This window comes from Calonectris borealis, chromosome 16 (genome assembly GCF_964195595.1).
Source record: "Calonectris borealis chromosome 16, bCalBor7.hap1.2, whole genome shotgun sequence".
Taxonomy (NCBI): domain Eukaryota; kingdom Metazoa; phylum Chordata; class Aves; order Procellariiformes; family Procellariidae; genus Calonectris; species Calonectris borealis.
The window spans coordinates 13,987,768-14,005,491 of NC_134327.1; the positions used below are offsets into that span (position 1 = coordinate 13,987,768).

The 17,724-nt window shown below is 40.5% G+C and overlaps 1 protein-coding gene across 8 annotated transcripts in view; it reads right to left on the reverse strand.

The window, feature by feature from the left end:
• Positions 1-17,724, reverse strand: part of SMURF1 (SMAD specific E3 ubiquitin protein ligase 1) — a 45,867-nt gene that overhangs the window by 27,248 nt on the left and 895 nt on the right. The gene's annotated exons all lie outside the window — the stretch shown is intronic.

Genomic DNA, 17,724 nt, shown 5'->3' on the forward strand with positions numbered 1-17,724 from the left:
AAAACCTAAAACATATGTTCTGTATCTCCAAAGAGTGGCTGGTATTTACAGCCCTTCACATACAGGTAGTGTCAGTATTTCAACAAAGCAATTTGAATGTTAAACACTATTTTAAAGGAGGAAAAACGAATGCAAATTAACACATTCTCAATCTCAATTTAAGAACTGAGATTTGTTTTTTCCAGACAGAACGAGTATTTAGCTTCTTTGATATCTTACTGCAATTAAATAAGGTACAAAATCAACTTTATAGGAACAAAATTTTCCAGTGGGGGTTATTTTAATAAACAGTACAAAATTAATGTCTGGTTTTCATCAAGTACTAAGTAGATTGCTTAGAAGCAAGAACATTGTTATTTAAAAAATGAATGGCGTTAAGTTATGTGTAAGTTGTAAACTATGTAAACTATTAGTTCATCCCAGGAGGGCTTAAATGTATCAGTAGAGGAGTTTTAGTTAAACAATTCACATGGAACGTTGCCTTAAAACTAAATATACAGGTTTGGCTCTGGTCAAAGTAGGACTGCTCAACTCGGTGTTAAACTAAAGCTGCACCGTGAACCAAGCACAGGAGGCTGGCAAGAGAATTGCTTAGGTGACCTGGGACCCTGCTGATGTTGAAATTAACTGCCAGGAAAAAAAAAACCAACAAAAACCCAACCAAACCAAAAACCAACAAACTTTAAGAACACTGAAAATAGGAAACAACAAATTTTGCCAGAGTAATTTTTAGAAGTTGCAGTTAAATATATATATATCACTGATGACCACCATGGTCACAATATTCAAGAATCCACATTTCTTCGTTCATTCTGAAACATTTGAGTGAGCAATCTCCAACACAGAATTCCACAGAAAAAGAAATTTAGCCTATAGAATATCAGATATTTAAAAATAACAAACCTCAGGAAAAACAGTGCACTGGGATTAAGCTGTTTTAGTAAAACTCAGATTCATTTTGCATTTCTTTAATAACTAGACAATCTTATAACAAGCAGTTGCTAGAAATCTACTGCAAAGAATAACACTTACCAAGCACCTCTTCTAGCACTACTAACAACTTCAGTAACTGCTACTGGAACAAATTCCAACAGGTACTGGATAACTTTTCAAGAGGCACAGTCAACACCCAAAATTTTTTTGCAAGTAAATGAAAAGCATTCTTTCTTTCAAGCAACACATCAGTACCATATCATTGCTTTAAAACCACATACCTCGGGTTAACTAATGACTTACAAACTTTCCCTAATTTCTAGCGCATCTAGTTGTTTTCCATGCTCGTATTTTAACTGAGGTACGCTGAGTGCTTCTTGGCATGTTTGGATAGAAACATAAAAAGCTTCAAGTCTTGTCATATAAAGCTTTTCAAAGCCATGGGCCTCACTGCCAAAGAAACTTTTTCATGCTCTTACAGCTTTTGCCTTCCTTAGTCGCAAATCTGTTGTTCGTTTTGCGGTAAGCATGATAACAAACAGATGAGACTGAGTAGTACTTTCTGAACAGACCGAGAGCGAGCTCCAATTTAAAAATCAGGATGGTGAAAGTCAATATTCAGTGAAGAGTTAACAGCGTACAAAAGCCTAGAGCCATGAGTTCATTTTGTTCTAGGCTACTTCGCAAATGGACAGCCAAAAATTGAACCAGCTGGAATTCATTCAGAAGTACTTCTTTCTTCCCATAGCTCCCTGGGCTGTCGTTATCAACCTGAGGATAGCAAACATATGGATCATCAAGATCAAGCTGGTGCTGGAAAGAAGTAGCATAGCCTAATAGCCCATAATAAATGAAGTTTTGATCCTAACTTGGATCTTAGTACTGAGGTATAAATGCTTTTAGTGTCTTGTTGGGAAAACTGTAGGATTTGCCCAAGCTAGATGGAATTAAAACATTCTACTGACTTCTCTTCTTGATGATTACCTTGTTACCAGCTTTTGTACATGTTATGTTTAGTGAACAGTTTTAACCTCCATTCTTTTGCTGGGTTTCAGCTGCTGTCAATACAGAACAGACAGTATAGATTACTGAAATGGGAAGACTGCATTTGTTCTGAAATACTCCGTCAAGGTAAGGTATTACTGCAAAAAAATGCCACAGAGTTGTTCAAAACACCACCTGGATACCCTGCTGTAGCAAGTCCGTACCAAAAAGGAGGTGAGCAGTTTTATCCGTCACACACAAACGATCAGTACGGAGGAGGATCGCCCTTGCAGCACCCACCGTCAGACCAACGTTCTGCAGGAACACTAACCGCGAGCCTGTTACAGCAACTCTGCGTACTGACTTTGGGCAAAACACAGCCACACATCTATTTTTGTCTTCATTACCATTTCATATTCAAATTATATCCATCAGGTTCCAGAAGATTCAAGAGGCACATGCAAAAAACTGGAAAAATGAAACCTTGACTATCCAAGTAAAATTTTAAAAGTAATTCAAACTGATTAAGTGCTTAGCTACAAAAGGCGAAAAATTACTTTAGTAATTTCCAATACAAAAACCTAAAATAAAGGTGCAAAGTTTAAATTGAGGAAGAGGAAAGGAAAATTGTGTTCGCTCAAATTAAATTTTTGGCATCACTTCCGATTTTGAATAAAGTACATCAGCTGTTTGAATATTGGTTTTAATTCCTGGAAATTTTCAACTCTAAAATCTTCAGTAGTTTGTTTCGTGATTATTCAGTCTGTTATAATCCCTTTCCACATCTGCCCAAGATGTTACACATCACTCTCCACTTTCTTTAAGCAGTTTTTTTTTCATTTGTTCAGAAAGCTCAGCTTAAACCCTCCTTGTTTACAAATGAAAAAACACAGGAAGCACCAAACACACGACTGTATTTGTGAAGGGCACCGATGCTAAAAGGTGAGCAGCAAGGCTGGATACCTGCCAGTCTAAAAGCTCGTCTCGGCTTATTAGCCCGGGCCGCGGGCCAGCACTGCTGAACTCGCAGGGGGTGCGTGGGGAGCGGGAGGTGACAGCGGTGGCACCCGTTAATGGGGAAGGAGGGGGGTGCTTGTGTATGTGCAGGAATAAGGAAGCTGTGGCAGAGGGGAGAGGAGAACAGGACAGAAACGAGGCTTGTTCCAAAAAAAGACTGCAATTACAGAGATATTAATAGCTTTTGGAAGCCAAATTTTTATCATTCATTCACCTACTTTTGTTCTTTTTATTAAGCCCAGTACAGAATCATTATTTTCTTCTATAGGACATTTGTTCATCTGTTGCAGGAAAAACATCCCTATGCAACAAACTTTCCTAGGAATTAGTATGAAAGCTTTTATGTAGAGAAAAAAAAATCTGATTTAATAACCAGTCCTAGTTAAAAGCTACAATAAGAGAATGATGCACAAGAGACTTTTTTGATGCTGCCGTTGTTATACGGTAAGTCTTGTCTACAAAAAGCACATAGACGCACTCTCTACAATCTACTTAATCACGTATTAGTCACACAAGTGGTAAATCCCCAAAAGCACTTTGGCTCGGGTCATGCAAATGCTGGATGAACCAAGTTACATCAGTTCTCATCTGATTTCCAAGCAATGAGATGCACGTGTCTGCTGCTCTGCCCGAGGAAATGTGGGTCAATACGCGTGCATCCTACTGCTGAATTTGCACGCTCTCTAGGGACTCCCAGCAGTGTGACTCAGGAGCACCGGGCTGTCTGCAGGCACACGCTGCACATATATTAATGAGATTATTGCTGCTCCTTGCCCGTGTGTTCACACTACACCGCCAGTCGTCTGTAACGGATCTTCAAGGAGTCCAGAACACATACAGCAAAATACTCCATGTGTCTTACGGCCATGCTCCATCTACAATGTTAAAATGATTTAGAAGGCTCACAGGCACATTGCACGACAGTAGCCATTAAAAGGAAACTTCTTCCTTCAGAAATAATTAATCACCCATGGTGTTTGAGTATAAACATCCAGATCTAACAGGCAGGTGTTTCAGCTGAGCAGCAGCGAGATGGACCATCAAAAAACCGCTACTGCTTCAGAGCTGGAAGCAATGCTGCTCTCTTGGAGACAGAAGGCAATATCGAGCGGTATTCCTCCCCAAGACATGCTCTAGCTGGATGTGGTTAACCAATAACCTCACGTTAGCACCCCCTGCTTCCAAACACAATTTCCAATTAGTATCAAAGTTCAGCAGATCCACGTTACATCAGTGTCATCACTCTCTTACACAAGCAAAGCCATCCTCTTCACTTTAGGTACTTTAAACAAAATGTCCAGTTCTTGTGTGTCCTACGGGAGGCACAAAACTGAGAGCTGAATAGCACCAAACAAGATTTCATGAAAAGAAGGCTTTTATTCAGAATAAAGCCGTATCAGCCTATGTGTTACTCCCTTGTTCTAATTATATAGGACAGCATCTATTTAAACTGCCAAGTTAATGACTTCAAATTTGATCAATAGTCTCTGTTTATTCAGCCCAGCGCTATTGACAGTCACCAGGGATGAACAACAAAACAAACAGACTGGTTAGAGCCAATCTATGGTTGAGTAAGAAAAACCAATCCGCGACAGCAAATACCCTTCGATTTAGTCGGGAGGTGGGGAAGGAGGTCTGTCGCTATGGTCATTGACACAGTCCCTTTCCTTCGTGTCCATAAAACATTTATCCATATTATTCTGCTAACAACCAACTCGTGAGCTGAGTGAGCTCAAGGAGAATTAACATGATGGATACAGAGTGATTCCAACCCTTATCTTATACCATCTAGCTATGTTAAATATTTCCATTTGTTTCCAGATTAAGCATGGTAGGACATGACAACAGCAAGAGGACGTCACTAAGCCTTTGGACCATAAGCAGTGACTTCCCTCACTGACACTGTACCTGCTAAGGAAGGAAATTTCCTTTGGTGCAGCTTCAAGAAAGGCTGGAATCATCTTCTTGAAAGCAGGATGAAAAACGTCCTTGACTAAATCTCCAGCCAAATGATGCTAGGAATGTTTTAGTTACAGGCTGGCTTCAGAGAGCAAAATAAAAATAGAGTTTAGAACGAAAACAGATAATGTACAGCATGCATAGAGCATTCTAGCAAATATTTTTTTTAAATTAAAAAAACAAATGCTTTCATTGCAAAGTCTGTTTCTCAACAGTGGCTTAACAGCAACATATGCAGACCTCCCCCCCGGGGCAATTTTTTTAAGAACAATTTGCAAGCTACTCAATAAAGGAAACCCCCTTTCTAATCCCAAGTGAATCTGCAGTCACAAAGGCTGGGATCTTGATGAAAATGTTTTAGTGCATTACTCTGACCAGGATGTTTGGTTACAATTTTCTCAACATTATACATTCATCACTTTGCCTGCAACAGCAACTGTTTGCTATTTTCCTTGTACAAAATGTCAGTGTCCATTACATCAATAAATTATAATGCCAGTACTGCTTCGAGATACCTCGATCAAAGGTATTATATAAATAAACTGGAGCTTGATGAAAAGATACCGTGCCTCTTCCTATACGACCTTAACGTATGTGTTTCATATTCAGACATAAGATTTTTTGCAAGTGACACCACTCGGCTGCAGGATCCTGCAACAAAAAATATACAGAAAGTTCTCCTGAACAAAAAGTTCTTTATCAAACTATTATATTAACACGTCCAAAGTCCAAAATTTAATATCTAAAAAAAACAATACATAAGGACAGCTGGTTCAGTCAAAGCCTAAGATGTTTGCTTTCCATTTTAAATTGATTAAATAGAGTCAATACATTACATTTTGCACGGATGGTTAACAGTGCTAATATTCCAGATAAAATGAAATGCTGTATGAGGAAAATTCTCACTCCGGCTAGCTCTCACTGGATATATTACTTGCTCTCACAGTAATTTAGTGTAACGGAAGTCTAACAATTTTACTGAACAGGATTACAAAAAACCATCTCTTCACAGTCCATGACACAGAAGCTCCCAGAAATATCTATTTCTTCACTACCTTCTCAACACAGGGAATGCATTTGTAAACAGGCTAACACGTGCTTTGGGGGAACCATAAAATAATATGATGTTTGTTTGTTTTTAAGAAGGTGATTCCTATTTATCAAATAGTTGAGATATTAAAAGCAAGCCTTTTATTTGCATTCGTATCACTAACAGGACTCGCACACCTAGGAATCTGATATTGTCCAAGCACTGAATGGCAAACTACTAGATAGAACCAAAAGAGAGCAAAATTTAATAAACAATTTTCATACGAGAGAAACCTTTAAACACCATTTCACTCCTTACTAAAATAAGCTATGTGGCACTAATTTGAAGTGATAGTGCTGTTCTTTTAATTAAAAAATGCCAGTAGGAGGTTGATGCATTGGCTGATGCTGTAAGCAACACGCTCACAGGATGCAGATGAATCTTTGTGTAAGGAATTAACACACAATTTCATCTGGGTTAAAAAGCAAAACAAAGCCCCTAAGTCAAAACAAACGTTATTACAGGTGCTTGATAAAGTCATCTGGATGTTTCCCTCACAGAATGTTGTTAAGTTCTTGGGGAGGAAAAAAAAACAACAAACAAAAACCCAAAACACTCTCAGTCTAGTTGTGCGATTAGGAGTTTAATTCACGAAGCTCGATTTACCTGCAGGTGTGCGGTGGACTTAATATACATATTTTTCTCCCCTTCCTACCTCAGAGCTGCTCTCCCACTCTCCCAGGTTGCGCCTTCGACACCTCCTGTCTGCAGGGCTGGGACCCGGACTGAGCACCCCTCCTCGCCCCCTCCGGCAGCACCGGCAGGCCGAGCGACGGAGGATTCATCCTACCAAGCTACTCATCTCCACAAGTCTTGGAGACCCTGTATGCATAACATCTCTGCCCTTATCAAATGTGACTGAAATCAGATGAAGAGCCAAAAGTTACTTAAGGAGAATGGCAGGTGTGATCCCATTTTCAGCCTGGTAGTATTTTTTGTCTGGAAAGAAGATTAAGCTTGTCCCGTAAGTTTATCCATTAGCCTGATGGTGAACTAAGGCAGCACCGTCTCCCAAAATCTGTAGACAGCTTTCCCGTGCCAGCTTTCCCGTGATTTGTGAAACCAACAAAAGCCTAGAAAACTGATTAATATCAGCTTTCCAACCTAGCAGAAATCCCCGCAAAAACATTTGCTGGATCCTTTTCCCCTTGGTCTTCCAACATCTGAACTCCACCACTCCAGAAGAGGCTGGCAGCCACAACTGGAACCTCCTGCGCAAGTCTTTGGTTGCCGCTATCATAAAAAAAGAGCTCTACATCGGCATCTGGAAGCATGACTGTCCTTAAAACTGGCAGCTGCTCCGCCTGATACAGCCACCCTGGTGAAGAAACATCACGGAAACAAGCAGGACATTTTGTCTTTACTTGGTATACAGACTATCAAAGAGAAGTCAGTTTATCCAAAGGCTTCTAATATATTTACTCACCACTCCTACAATGACTATTTCCATCACATTTACACTACCAGCATCGTCTCAAACATCACAGATTAATCTGATTCCTTCTGGTGTTTCAAAGTCTGTTTTCTCTCCGCACACTTATAGGATTTACATCCTAAGGCAATGATAAAAAAAAATCCTGGTACTACTTTCCAACTGGGCTTTATTTTTTTTTTCCCCCCTTCTATCAAAAATAGTTCTCATCTATGCTCTAGTTCAATCTGGAAGTAGCACATGCAGACTTGATAAGCATCCTGCGAAGGAAATGCCTTGAATTGCAGACTACTTACAACACGTTTTCCCAAGCAACTTTTTGTAAATCCCATTTGATGGCTGATTTGCTAATTTCTATTGAAGTTTATCAAAACATTATTTCTAGACAAGTCAAATTACTTCTGTGATTGAACAAAAAAAAAAAATCACTTGTGACTGCAAGCCCAAGCCAAGCTGTTGGATTATACTGAAGTATTATTTATCCTGTTACCAGACAGACCTTTCTAACTCTAAGAAGGTATTTAATTTTAAACTAAAGAATACAACATGTAAAAGTGCCCATTTACATGTTTCTTTTGTTTGCCTAAGTCTCCTTCTAGACCAGGTAAAAGCACTACTAATAAGAGCTGGCAATAGCACAATTATTGGAACTGATTACATTACCCTAAGCAGATCTAGAGGTTGCACGCTGGTGTCAGTCTGTCCGACTGACTCTCATACCTGTGCTGGTTTATCATGCTGTAACAGACATCTAATTATGTCTCGAAAAAAGTCTATTAACATTCAATTCCCTAAAAATCTTGGAAAGAAGGAATAAAAGATGTAGGTGCTCCTATTATGGCATATTAGGTGTACATGTAGCATACTAGGTTTTAGGTAATTATTGCACAATACGCAGAAGTCAGTACAAAGAGCCAGGCATTTATTCCTATAGCCTGTGCTTTTGCAGTAGCAAATTTAATGTTAGATTGTTTAACGAATTATGGGATCTCTGGAAAAAGGTGCAGGGGCAGAGATTTAAACCTGAGTTTAACTTGGTTACACTACACAACTACCAAGTTGAACAAAGTCATTAAAGAGTAAGTTCACAATTCGGACCCCTTCTCTGACTCCAGAACATTCACGGGCTGATGGCCCACGCCGTGTTTCAAACAGTTGTGCCACTCGCTGGCACCTACTAGCTCCTTAACTTCACTTACACCTTTTAACCTTATCTCACCTCTATTTCAGCACTCATCTGTGAAAGAGGAACCCCCACATAAGTATTTTCACTCTGGTTAAAAACAATTTCAGGAGTGGGTTAAATGCATCAGCAAATCACAGCATAAAAACTCTTCACATAAGAAATAGCTGGGAGATGGAAAATTAGATACGCAGAAGTTCTCTGCAGATTCCAAAAGCCCCAACACTTAGGCTTTTTTTTTTTCACCAAGCCATTTCTATTCTCTCTGCTCTGTTGTTTGATAGGGTATTTACAGACACATGAACTATGAACATGCCCACTGCAGTACTTAGCTTGATGATTACCTGTCTGCAGACATTTGAGAGAGAGATACAAGAGATACTCCTTGGAATTTCTACTACTATATAACGCTGAAGTAACTATCACTTCAAGAACCCAGAAAATTCACCCAATTATTCTTTCAAAGGCTTTACCTTACATTCACGTACTCAATTCCTAACCTGAAGTTTACCAAATCTAATGGATTCTCTCCCCATTAATGCTAAAAGTACCCAAAAAGCCTTGTTCAACAACAAAGTATCCACTCATTAGACTTACACTTGCAGACTAGGAGACCTCTGGATTTTAATTCTAAGTTAAACTGAAGTTCCCACATTCTTATAAAAATGTCTGCACATGTGGAAAAAAAAACAAAACAAAACAAAACACATCAGCTATAAGGATAAAGAACAAGGCTTCGCCTGGAAGTATATCAATCACTGCAAGTCTGAATCAAATTGAAATTCCTCGGTTTTCTAAATTCTGCACTTGTTTAGTCAAAAAAAAAAAAAAAAGAGATGTTAAAGCAGCAGCACAATCCATACACTCAGTTAATTTTCATATGCAGTCTGGACTTTTTTTTTTTTGCTTTTGCTCTTCAGTAAAATGGAGCACATGCATTTCAAAAGACGTTTCCTTTCCAAGAAACTTTTTGGGTCATACACCCTGTGTACTAGAACATGCAAAACCACTGACCACAGGGACTGACTTCTCTGCTGTAATGTCTGGTTTACTCTGGGGTTGCCATACAGACCACATTCGGGGTGCAAGGAAGAAAAGTCAAGACGATGAAAAAAGAGAGTTCAGACTGACGTTAGCAGTTGCCCTGAATTCAAAATAAATAAAAAGGTAACTATTTTCAATGGGGTTTTAACCTTTATTTTATGGAGAAAAATACTGAGGAGAGCTTTTAATATAGTGTCCTGGAAACTAGGGAGATTAATTAGAAGAATAGATTTTAACACATGCAAATTTAATTTGCCATTTTGTGAAGTAAACAAGAGATAGAAACTTTAAATTGATAAGAATTGATAAGATGCATTTTATTTTAGTCTAACCAGTAGAGGAAATAGGCAGATTTTTACAGAAGACAAAAATGCAAACGTATGAAAAGGTCAAAGAAAACGCTATTCCTCCTAATTCACTCATACAAAAATGCCATTTTACTCCAAATAATAAAAGGTATCGAGAAAGACCTCATCAACTTGAGAAAAAAAAAAAAGACTGCATACTATCAAAAAATATTTCTTTACCTACTGCTGGTTACCAGTAAAAGCAAAAACTACTGCAAGAGAAAAATAATACCAGGTTATCTATAAAAGAAAGAGAAACAAATTTTTTGTTCTTCAGCAGGGCTTCTTCATAATCAATTGGGAAAGAAACATCTACCATTCAAAAAAACCAACCATGGCTAAAACTGCACATTAGTGAGGACGTTCAGGGACACATAATATTCCTGGAGTATTCTAGCAGTCAATACCACTTGAAGTTAATCGTGTGGTTTAACATTGCCCTTTATTCCTAAATGGGCTGCTGCATATTCTTACAAGAGAATCAGGAACCAAAGTGTAACATAGAAAGCTATTACAAACACCTTATTCCACAGGATTTTTCATCATTTCTTACAGTCATAACAGCACGATTTAGGATTATGCGCTTAACCCATCTGAACTGCTTCATCACACAACAGCCAACGTAAAGGGCCAGTGCTCACCAGGACAAGATGCTGGAGCCAGTCCTCTGACAATGACAATTCCCTCCAGCTGTGGCAGAGGTGAGCACAGCTGGAAGGGCAGAGCAGCCTGCAGCACCACGCAGTCACTGGGGGGATTGTGCATTATTTTAACATTACTCCCAAACAATAATGGATTGTTTTACCCACAAACAGATGAACAAACCTTCCATTTAAATATTTTCTGTTAAATTGTATTAGTATGCATAATAGTGTCCATATCCTCAAAAAAAAAACAACCCCAGGCAAGAGGATTTTTCATGGGGGAGGGGAGGAAGAGTAAACCGTGCTCTGCCAGCTTTATCTATCTATGCTGTGAATTGGGTAGCCTTGGGGATTTTTGCCTGCTGTGCTTAGTGTCCTTGACAACAAGCCAGTTTGAATTTTGGCCTTTAACTTGACAAAAATGACTTACTGAAGAGGAAGGCATCAAGCTATTACAGTCCTGTGGAGAGATTCTTTCTAAAACAGCATGCATGCTTATTCTGCCAATTCAACTAGAGTATCGTTAAATTTATCATCCAGGTCCTATATCCCCAAATATTCCCAATGTAGTTGCCAGTTCATAAGAGAATATTTGAAAGAAAAACTTTCAACATTTTTGCTCTGTCCTCCCATTGTGTTTTACGACTTCACAAAGAAAGATAGAGATGGAAAACAGAGAAGAATATCCCCAGGGATCTCCTCTCTGAAATTACTGAATTTCCCTTCAAAGTGATGTGAAACAAAATTTATAAACATGTAGCATCTTAACCTGTTATGGACCTACTGACTCTTCTTTAGCAAACATATGTGCAGGTTTCTTCTTATATTACATGACTACTTAAATAAATCTTTTATAAATTGATATATACTAATAAACAAGCTCTAGGCAAACCTTGCTGCTTGGTTTAAGAAATCACTACTCTCTCCCTTTTCTGTTTTTCCCTCCCAAAGTCAACTCCTCCAACAGAAGGCAACACATGCACATACCTCAGCTTTTCAAAGCCCAGAATTTTAGCTTAAATTCTTGAGCTAGGCTTACATGGAGAAGCTGAACCTGCACTGAAGCAGTTGAAGTACGAGCACAGGTTTTCTTCCGCCAGTTTTCTCATGGTGGGTGACAAATTTTTGGCAATGGGAGGTCAGCAGACCAGCAAGGAGATAACATCTTGACTTACTGCAGCAACATCTGCAGGAGTTCATTTGTAAGCACCTGAAACATCCCAATCTGAGAGCCGCAGAGCTTCCTCACTATCAGCCGTAACACAAGTGCTCGATGTCGACTACCTACATGCTTAACTTCAGGCTTTCCAATATACATGCTAAAGAAGGTGAGATGATATCAAGGTAAAAACGCTGGAAGTCGATGAACTGTAGTGCTGTCCTCACCATCAACAGAGGAGGCATCCCGGTGTTGGCAAGAGCATCGAGGACTACACGCAAGACCTCGACACGGACATACCCTAAAACCTAAAGAGATCCACAACAGCAGAAACAAGCGGTGGTTGTCAACAAGTATCTTGAGACACAAGATCTCACTGACTCCTTCCCCACCCTACAACTGCTGGTGTAGGAAAGAACAAACCATTTTCAGTAACAGGGCAATAAAAGCTTGTTTCACTCTGGGAGAATAAATCAGCACCAGTTTTTGTTAAAAATATCAAAGCACTAATACAGGTAAAAGCTTTCAATGATATTCCAGAATTTGGTCCTTTTCACAGGAATATTTTGACTATTTCCAGAGGAATCATAATGGAAAAACATAACTAAAAAGATTAAATTCCTAATTTAGGGAAAAAGATGGCAGATGGCCATCTTCTCTTCTAGCCTTTTTTTTAATATTCTCTTCACTCAAGTCTTAAATGAGTTGCTCTGCTGTGTACACACCTAAACCTCACAAGTATACTACACCGACTGATTTAACCGCATCTTTTCCAAACCACTCTGCCCTATCACGCCACCTTAACCAACACGGCCCAAACCAACAAGGCAGCCGAGTGAGTAGTTAACTCTGGAACCATAAATAGCAGCAAGTAATCTAACCGGATTAATCCAACGTTAAGCATGTCAACTGGACTTGCTTCAGGTTGGGCAGCGATCCAGGTAAGCCTCCAAAACACATAGACGGATGGTATTTCCAATCAGTACTTCTTCATTCTGTGACCCACCCACCACACCTCCAGCCAGCTACAGAAACAACCAAGGGGTCTTGTTTATCTTTATTTATAATGGCAGTTTTAGCAGTTTCCGAGTTGCTGTCAGTAAGAGGTCAGCAACTTGGTACACGTAACACTTTGGTGTAAAATCGACTTCCTTGCTGAGAAATTGGAAACACTGCTTATATTATCCCGGAATTGATGCTTAATTTTGCAACACAAAGAGAAAGTATGATGCTACAAAACTTTAGAAATGTGATAAAGCTGTTTAAGGAACCGGATGAGAAAACTGTTCTTAAACTGGTGGGTAGTATGGAATAAAAAAGAAGAAATCATTAAGTAACTGCTCAACCACATCCCAAATTGCATTTCTTTATATGAAGACATTCAATTTGAGAAAAGAAAGTTTCAAGTTAGGAATAAAGTAGTTATTGTTTCTACTTTCCCTTCCTGAGGGGGATATTCAAACAAACTTCTTTTGGAGATTTAATTTACTTCCACCAGGACAATGGTGCTGGCACAGCTTTGACTTACTGGGAGAAACAAAAAAGGGGAGTCGCTACCCATAGCCTGCCCAGAGGAAAAGGCTGCTCTTTGGATTCCCACTCCGGCAGCCCAAAGATGCCAGCTGGCCGGCTGCAAAGGCTGCTCTCTCCACTTCCCCCCATGAAAGCAAAATTTTTTTTTTTTTTCCCCTCCTCCAAGACCCCTAGTTATAAGTCCCAAGCCTCTTTGCCATCCCCATCTCGACGGGCCTCTGAATAGCCATGAATTTACCTTCACAAAAATGCTACTACTTCGTAACACAAATGGGGAAGAGAGGCAGAGAGAGCTTAAGCGCCTCGCTCAGCATCGCACAGGAAATCTGCGGCAAAGCTCAGCGTCGAGTTCCAGCCCAGCGCTCCAACCACAACCAGGCAACCCGCTCCCAGAAGACGTGGAGCAGAGAAAATCCTTACGAGAAGAAAATAACAAGACATAGATTTCAACATACTCCCAGATTACCACGCAAAATAAATTTGCAGCTACTAAACTGCTGCTTCCCACCGTGTTCCTCGTTGCACGAAACCCGCTCAATATTAAATTCCAAATGCCAAGGCAGGCCGGGCTGACCGGCCAGCCGACTCTGCCTTCTCGCACCAGCACTCTTAGCCTGTAACCCGTAGTCTTCCTAATGTACTAACAGAAAACTACAGCCAGCCTATGAAGTATTTACAACGTCTGATACAGAGATCCCTACACAGATATTCATTGTTTCCAAACACGGGACATAAAACTGTGCAGGTCACCAATATTATGTTGCTATTGATCAGTCAGTTAACTTTGCTGCATTGATCAATACATTAATCATGAAAGGGAAGCAACACACACTGACATTCGTGACACATTTTAATCTGTGCTTTTATAACAATCCTACGTGAACACTGCTCTTAAGGTAACATAATATTTTATTTTCTACTTGAAGTCGCTGTATTCTTTTATGTATTCCTTAAATTACAAATGCATATCTGCAAAAAGACCCGAAGCCACCCATTTACCAGCTACTAACTGGTCAGGTTTTGTAGATGGGACTTCCCTAAACTGTGCTGACTGCAGTGAACTGAAAGTGGCGTTCAGGATGCTCGTCTGCATCACCTTTTTCCTTCTTCCCTTTCTTTGCCACTGCTAAGCACCACCACCTTTCCTACAAGAATCAAACTTGTCACCTACAAACCCCCTCCGGCTCTTCCCCTCACCTCACAGAAACCACTCGCTTCCTCATCGTCTTCCTCACTCCTCCCCGATGCTTCCGACACTGCACTTTCCTCGCCCCCGCAACTGGGAGGGCTCTCACCTCTACCCTCCCTCCAAAACTGCCACAACAACAGTCACCAGCAGCCCAGCACCTCCCCAGGCCAGCTCTGCTGAGGAGGAATGCATTTTTACACTCTCCAGTACTCTGAACTGCAGCTAAGTGAGATGCTTGGAGACGATTATTTGTAGTCTCCCGTTATACCGACTCCGGCTTTTCTGTTAAAGAAACTGGTTTTGCCATCAGTCCTCGACATGGCCATCTGACCTTATACGCGAGATCCTCCCCGCTTCCTGCTCCATCTATGAAGTGATCCATAACGTTTAAACTAATGCCTTTTCCTTCCCAATCTTTTCTCAGGTCCACAACGGCACCAGAAGCCAGCCAGCTTTTAACACCTCAGCTGAGACCCTGCTGAAAAAGCCAGTACCAATGAAGCCAGAAGACAACTTGCAGCTTTTCTTGGTAGAAAAATTACATGTTTAGTCCACTTCTTCACAGTCTTTCCAATTCCATCTGCAACCTCCGCCTGCAAGCTACCTGGAACAGGAACGTCTCCGATACCCAGCACAATGAGACTGCAGTTTTCACGAGTACTTCTGGGTGATATAACAGTATGAGCAAGACACGTGTGAGCCTTGGAGATGATGAACCCTTTGGAACTTCCCCAGGGAGCAGCGACTGCAGCAGCAAACAAAGGTTTCAGAGAAGCACATCAGCGGAAGAGGGACACATGCTCCGCAAAGGTCCCCCGGCCTGTGGATCGCGTTCCTCCCTGACCCAGAAAATCCCAAGGGGACTTTTCGAGCACATGCACTCACAATATCACTTTATTATTTCCCTCCCTGTTTTGATAGTTCCACCACTGTTGCACTACCCTGATGACAGTACGGATACAAAGAGACCACGGACATAACAATAAGTTTTACCTTACTTTGCCTAGAACTGCTCCAAGCGGCAAGAGGCAAGGCTCTGAGTATGTCTGGCTCCTACATCACCAGCAGTGGTGAAAGCTCCAATGGAAATAAAAGGAACAGGCTTTTGGAGAAACTGTGATACGACGAGAGATTAGCATGTTTGAGATCCACAGTCATTTTAAGCTGCCATCCAACTTACTTGCTGATGTGGGTTTTTTTATATATTTCTAACCAGGATGCGTTATTTGCCATTTTACTTCATTATGATTCGTATCACGATAGGACTGACACCATTCTGTATAAGCTGGAAGATCATTTCTGATAATCATCAGAGGATCCAAAACTTTTAGATATAGTCATGTAAATAAAAAAATCCCAACACGCTGCTAATACAAATACCGTTCCAATATACGAGAAAAAAATTATATCTTTAGGCATGAAAGATTCTACAACCATTCACTTCCCATTTACAAAGTAACACTCACAGGCACCTTCAGACCAAGTGGTATTTATGCAGCTATTTTCCATAGCGCAAAACATAAATGGTTTCTAATCACAGGAGAAACACAATGCAGGTAGTAAATCATAACAGAAGAGGTCCTCTGTCTTGATTTAAATCTGCTCAAATCCCCCAACAGCAAAACAGATGAGAAAACAAAAGCCACGCTAGGTACAGCTATTTGAAACAGGTAAGTCAAGCACGCTAGTCTCCAGCGAAGCCAAGAATACAGCATTGCCTAACGATTCTAAAGCTAAACCTCTCCCAAAGCAATTTATTTTTTATTAAATACAGCAACTTTTGTCACACCACCCAGGTTGTATGCTTGTAAAAACAGAAGATGTGTTTGAGCAAGCAGGAGATTTCTTCAATATAGTTAAAAAAAGAGAGTTAAAAAAAAAAAAAATCCACCAAGTTGCTCAATAAACTGAAACTTCAGTCTCTTCCAGAAAATGTTCTCAGTTAGGAGAGAAGACTAGTGCATGCTACAAGTAAAAAAGCATTTTGATGCAGCATTCATCCTTTAAAATTAAATCCAACAGCTTCTATCTGTTATTCAAATTATATCCTCCAGCTCAGAAGAAGGGCTACGACCACGGTGTAAGTTACTTAACTCACAACATTTTTATTGACTGACTTGCATAAAAATAAGCCACATTAATGACTGACTTGACATTTAGTATACATCACCACAAAACTAATTTCAGATCAAACATCATCCATACACCCTAAAAATATTTTCAGCTTTCTCACGTCCAAGAAAAGGATTTTCAGATTTGTATTATCCTCACAAACTTTGGTCTTCTAAAGCACAAGCAGTGCAGAATCAAAAAAAGGATTAAAAGAAAACCAGGATTATTTTTTTTTAAGAGCTGCTTCTGATTGATTGTGTTATGTGCCAGAAACAAGTTAACCTGTAACTGAAGTTTAACTAGCGCCGTTTTCTCATTATTTGACAATGTTTTATGCACCCACAGAAACAGCTCTACATAGATCAATGCCAGTGACTCGGGGTAGCACCGTGGCTCCTTCAGCCCAGGAGATCTCCACGCATCCACCTGTTGCCTTTGAAAGACTGGACTGGGCCTTATTTATTAATAATTCACCCAGCAGTCTCAAGAAGCAGAAACTGCGTCTCTTCCCTTTGAAGAAGCAGGCTCGGCATCGACCGGAGCAGCTTCCAGAAGACTTAATCCAGATCTTTCAGGGTGCAACATAAGTTGGCTTATCCGTACGTGCACCCTGGCAGGAGGCACGACACACGCACCGCTTTTGGTGTCACCTCTCGCTCGGGGAAGGAACTTCAAAAGTTGAATGTGTGATTTGCCAAGCGAGAGCAAGTTGCGTGGAAGGAGGAAAAAAAAACCACACAAAAAAAAAAAAAGCTGAAAGCAACCAAATGCACGTTTTCTCAATAGCAACTGAGTTATCCTCCGCGGCACACGGGAGGCTGGGGGGGTTTATTAATTAAAGCGAAGCAAGGCAAATTATGAAAGGCTTCGTTGAAAGCCCTGGAAATCCTCCCGGGGAAGGTGCAGAAGAGACCCCAGGAAGGGGCAAGGTGTCCTGGCCTGCTGGGGGGTGTCACATGGACCCCCCCATGGAGAAGGTGCAGAAGAGACCCCAGGATGGGGCAGGGTGCCCTAGCCTGCTGGAGGGGTGTCACAAGGACACCCCCACCCCAGGGAAGGTGCAGAAGAGACCCCAGGAAGGGGCAGGGTGCCTGGGGG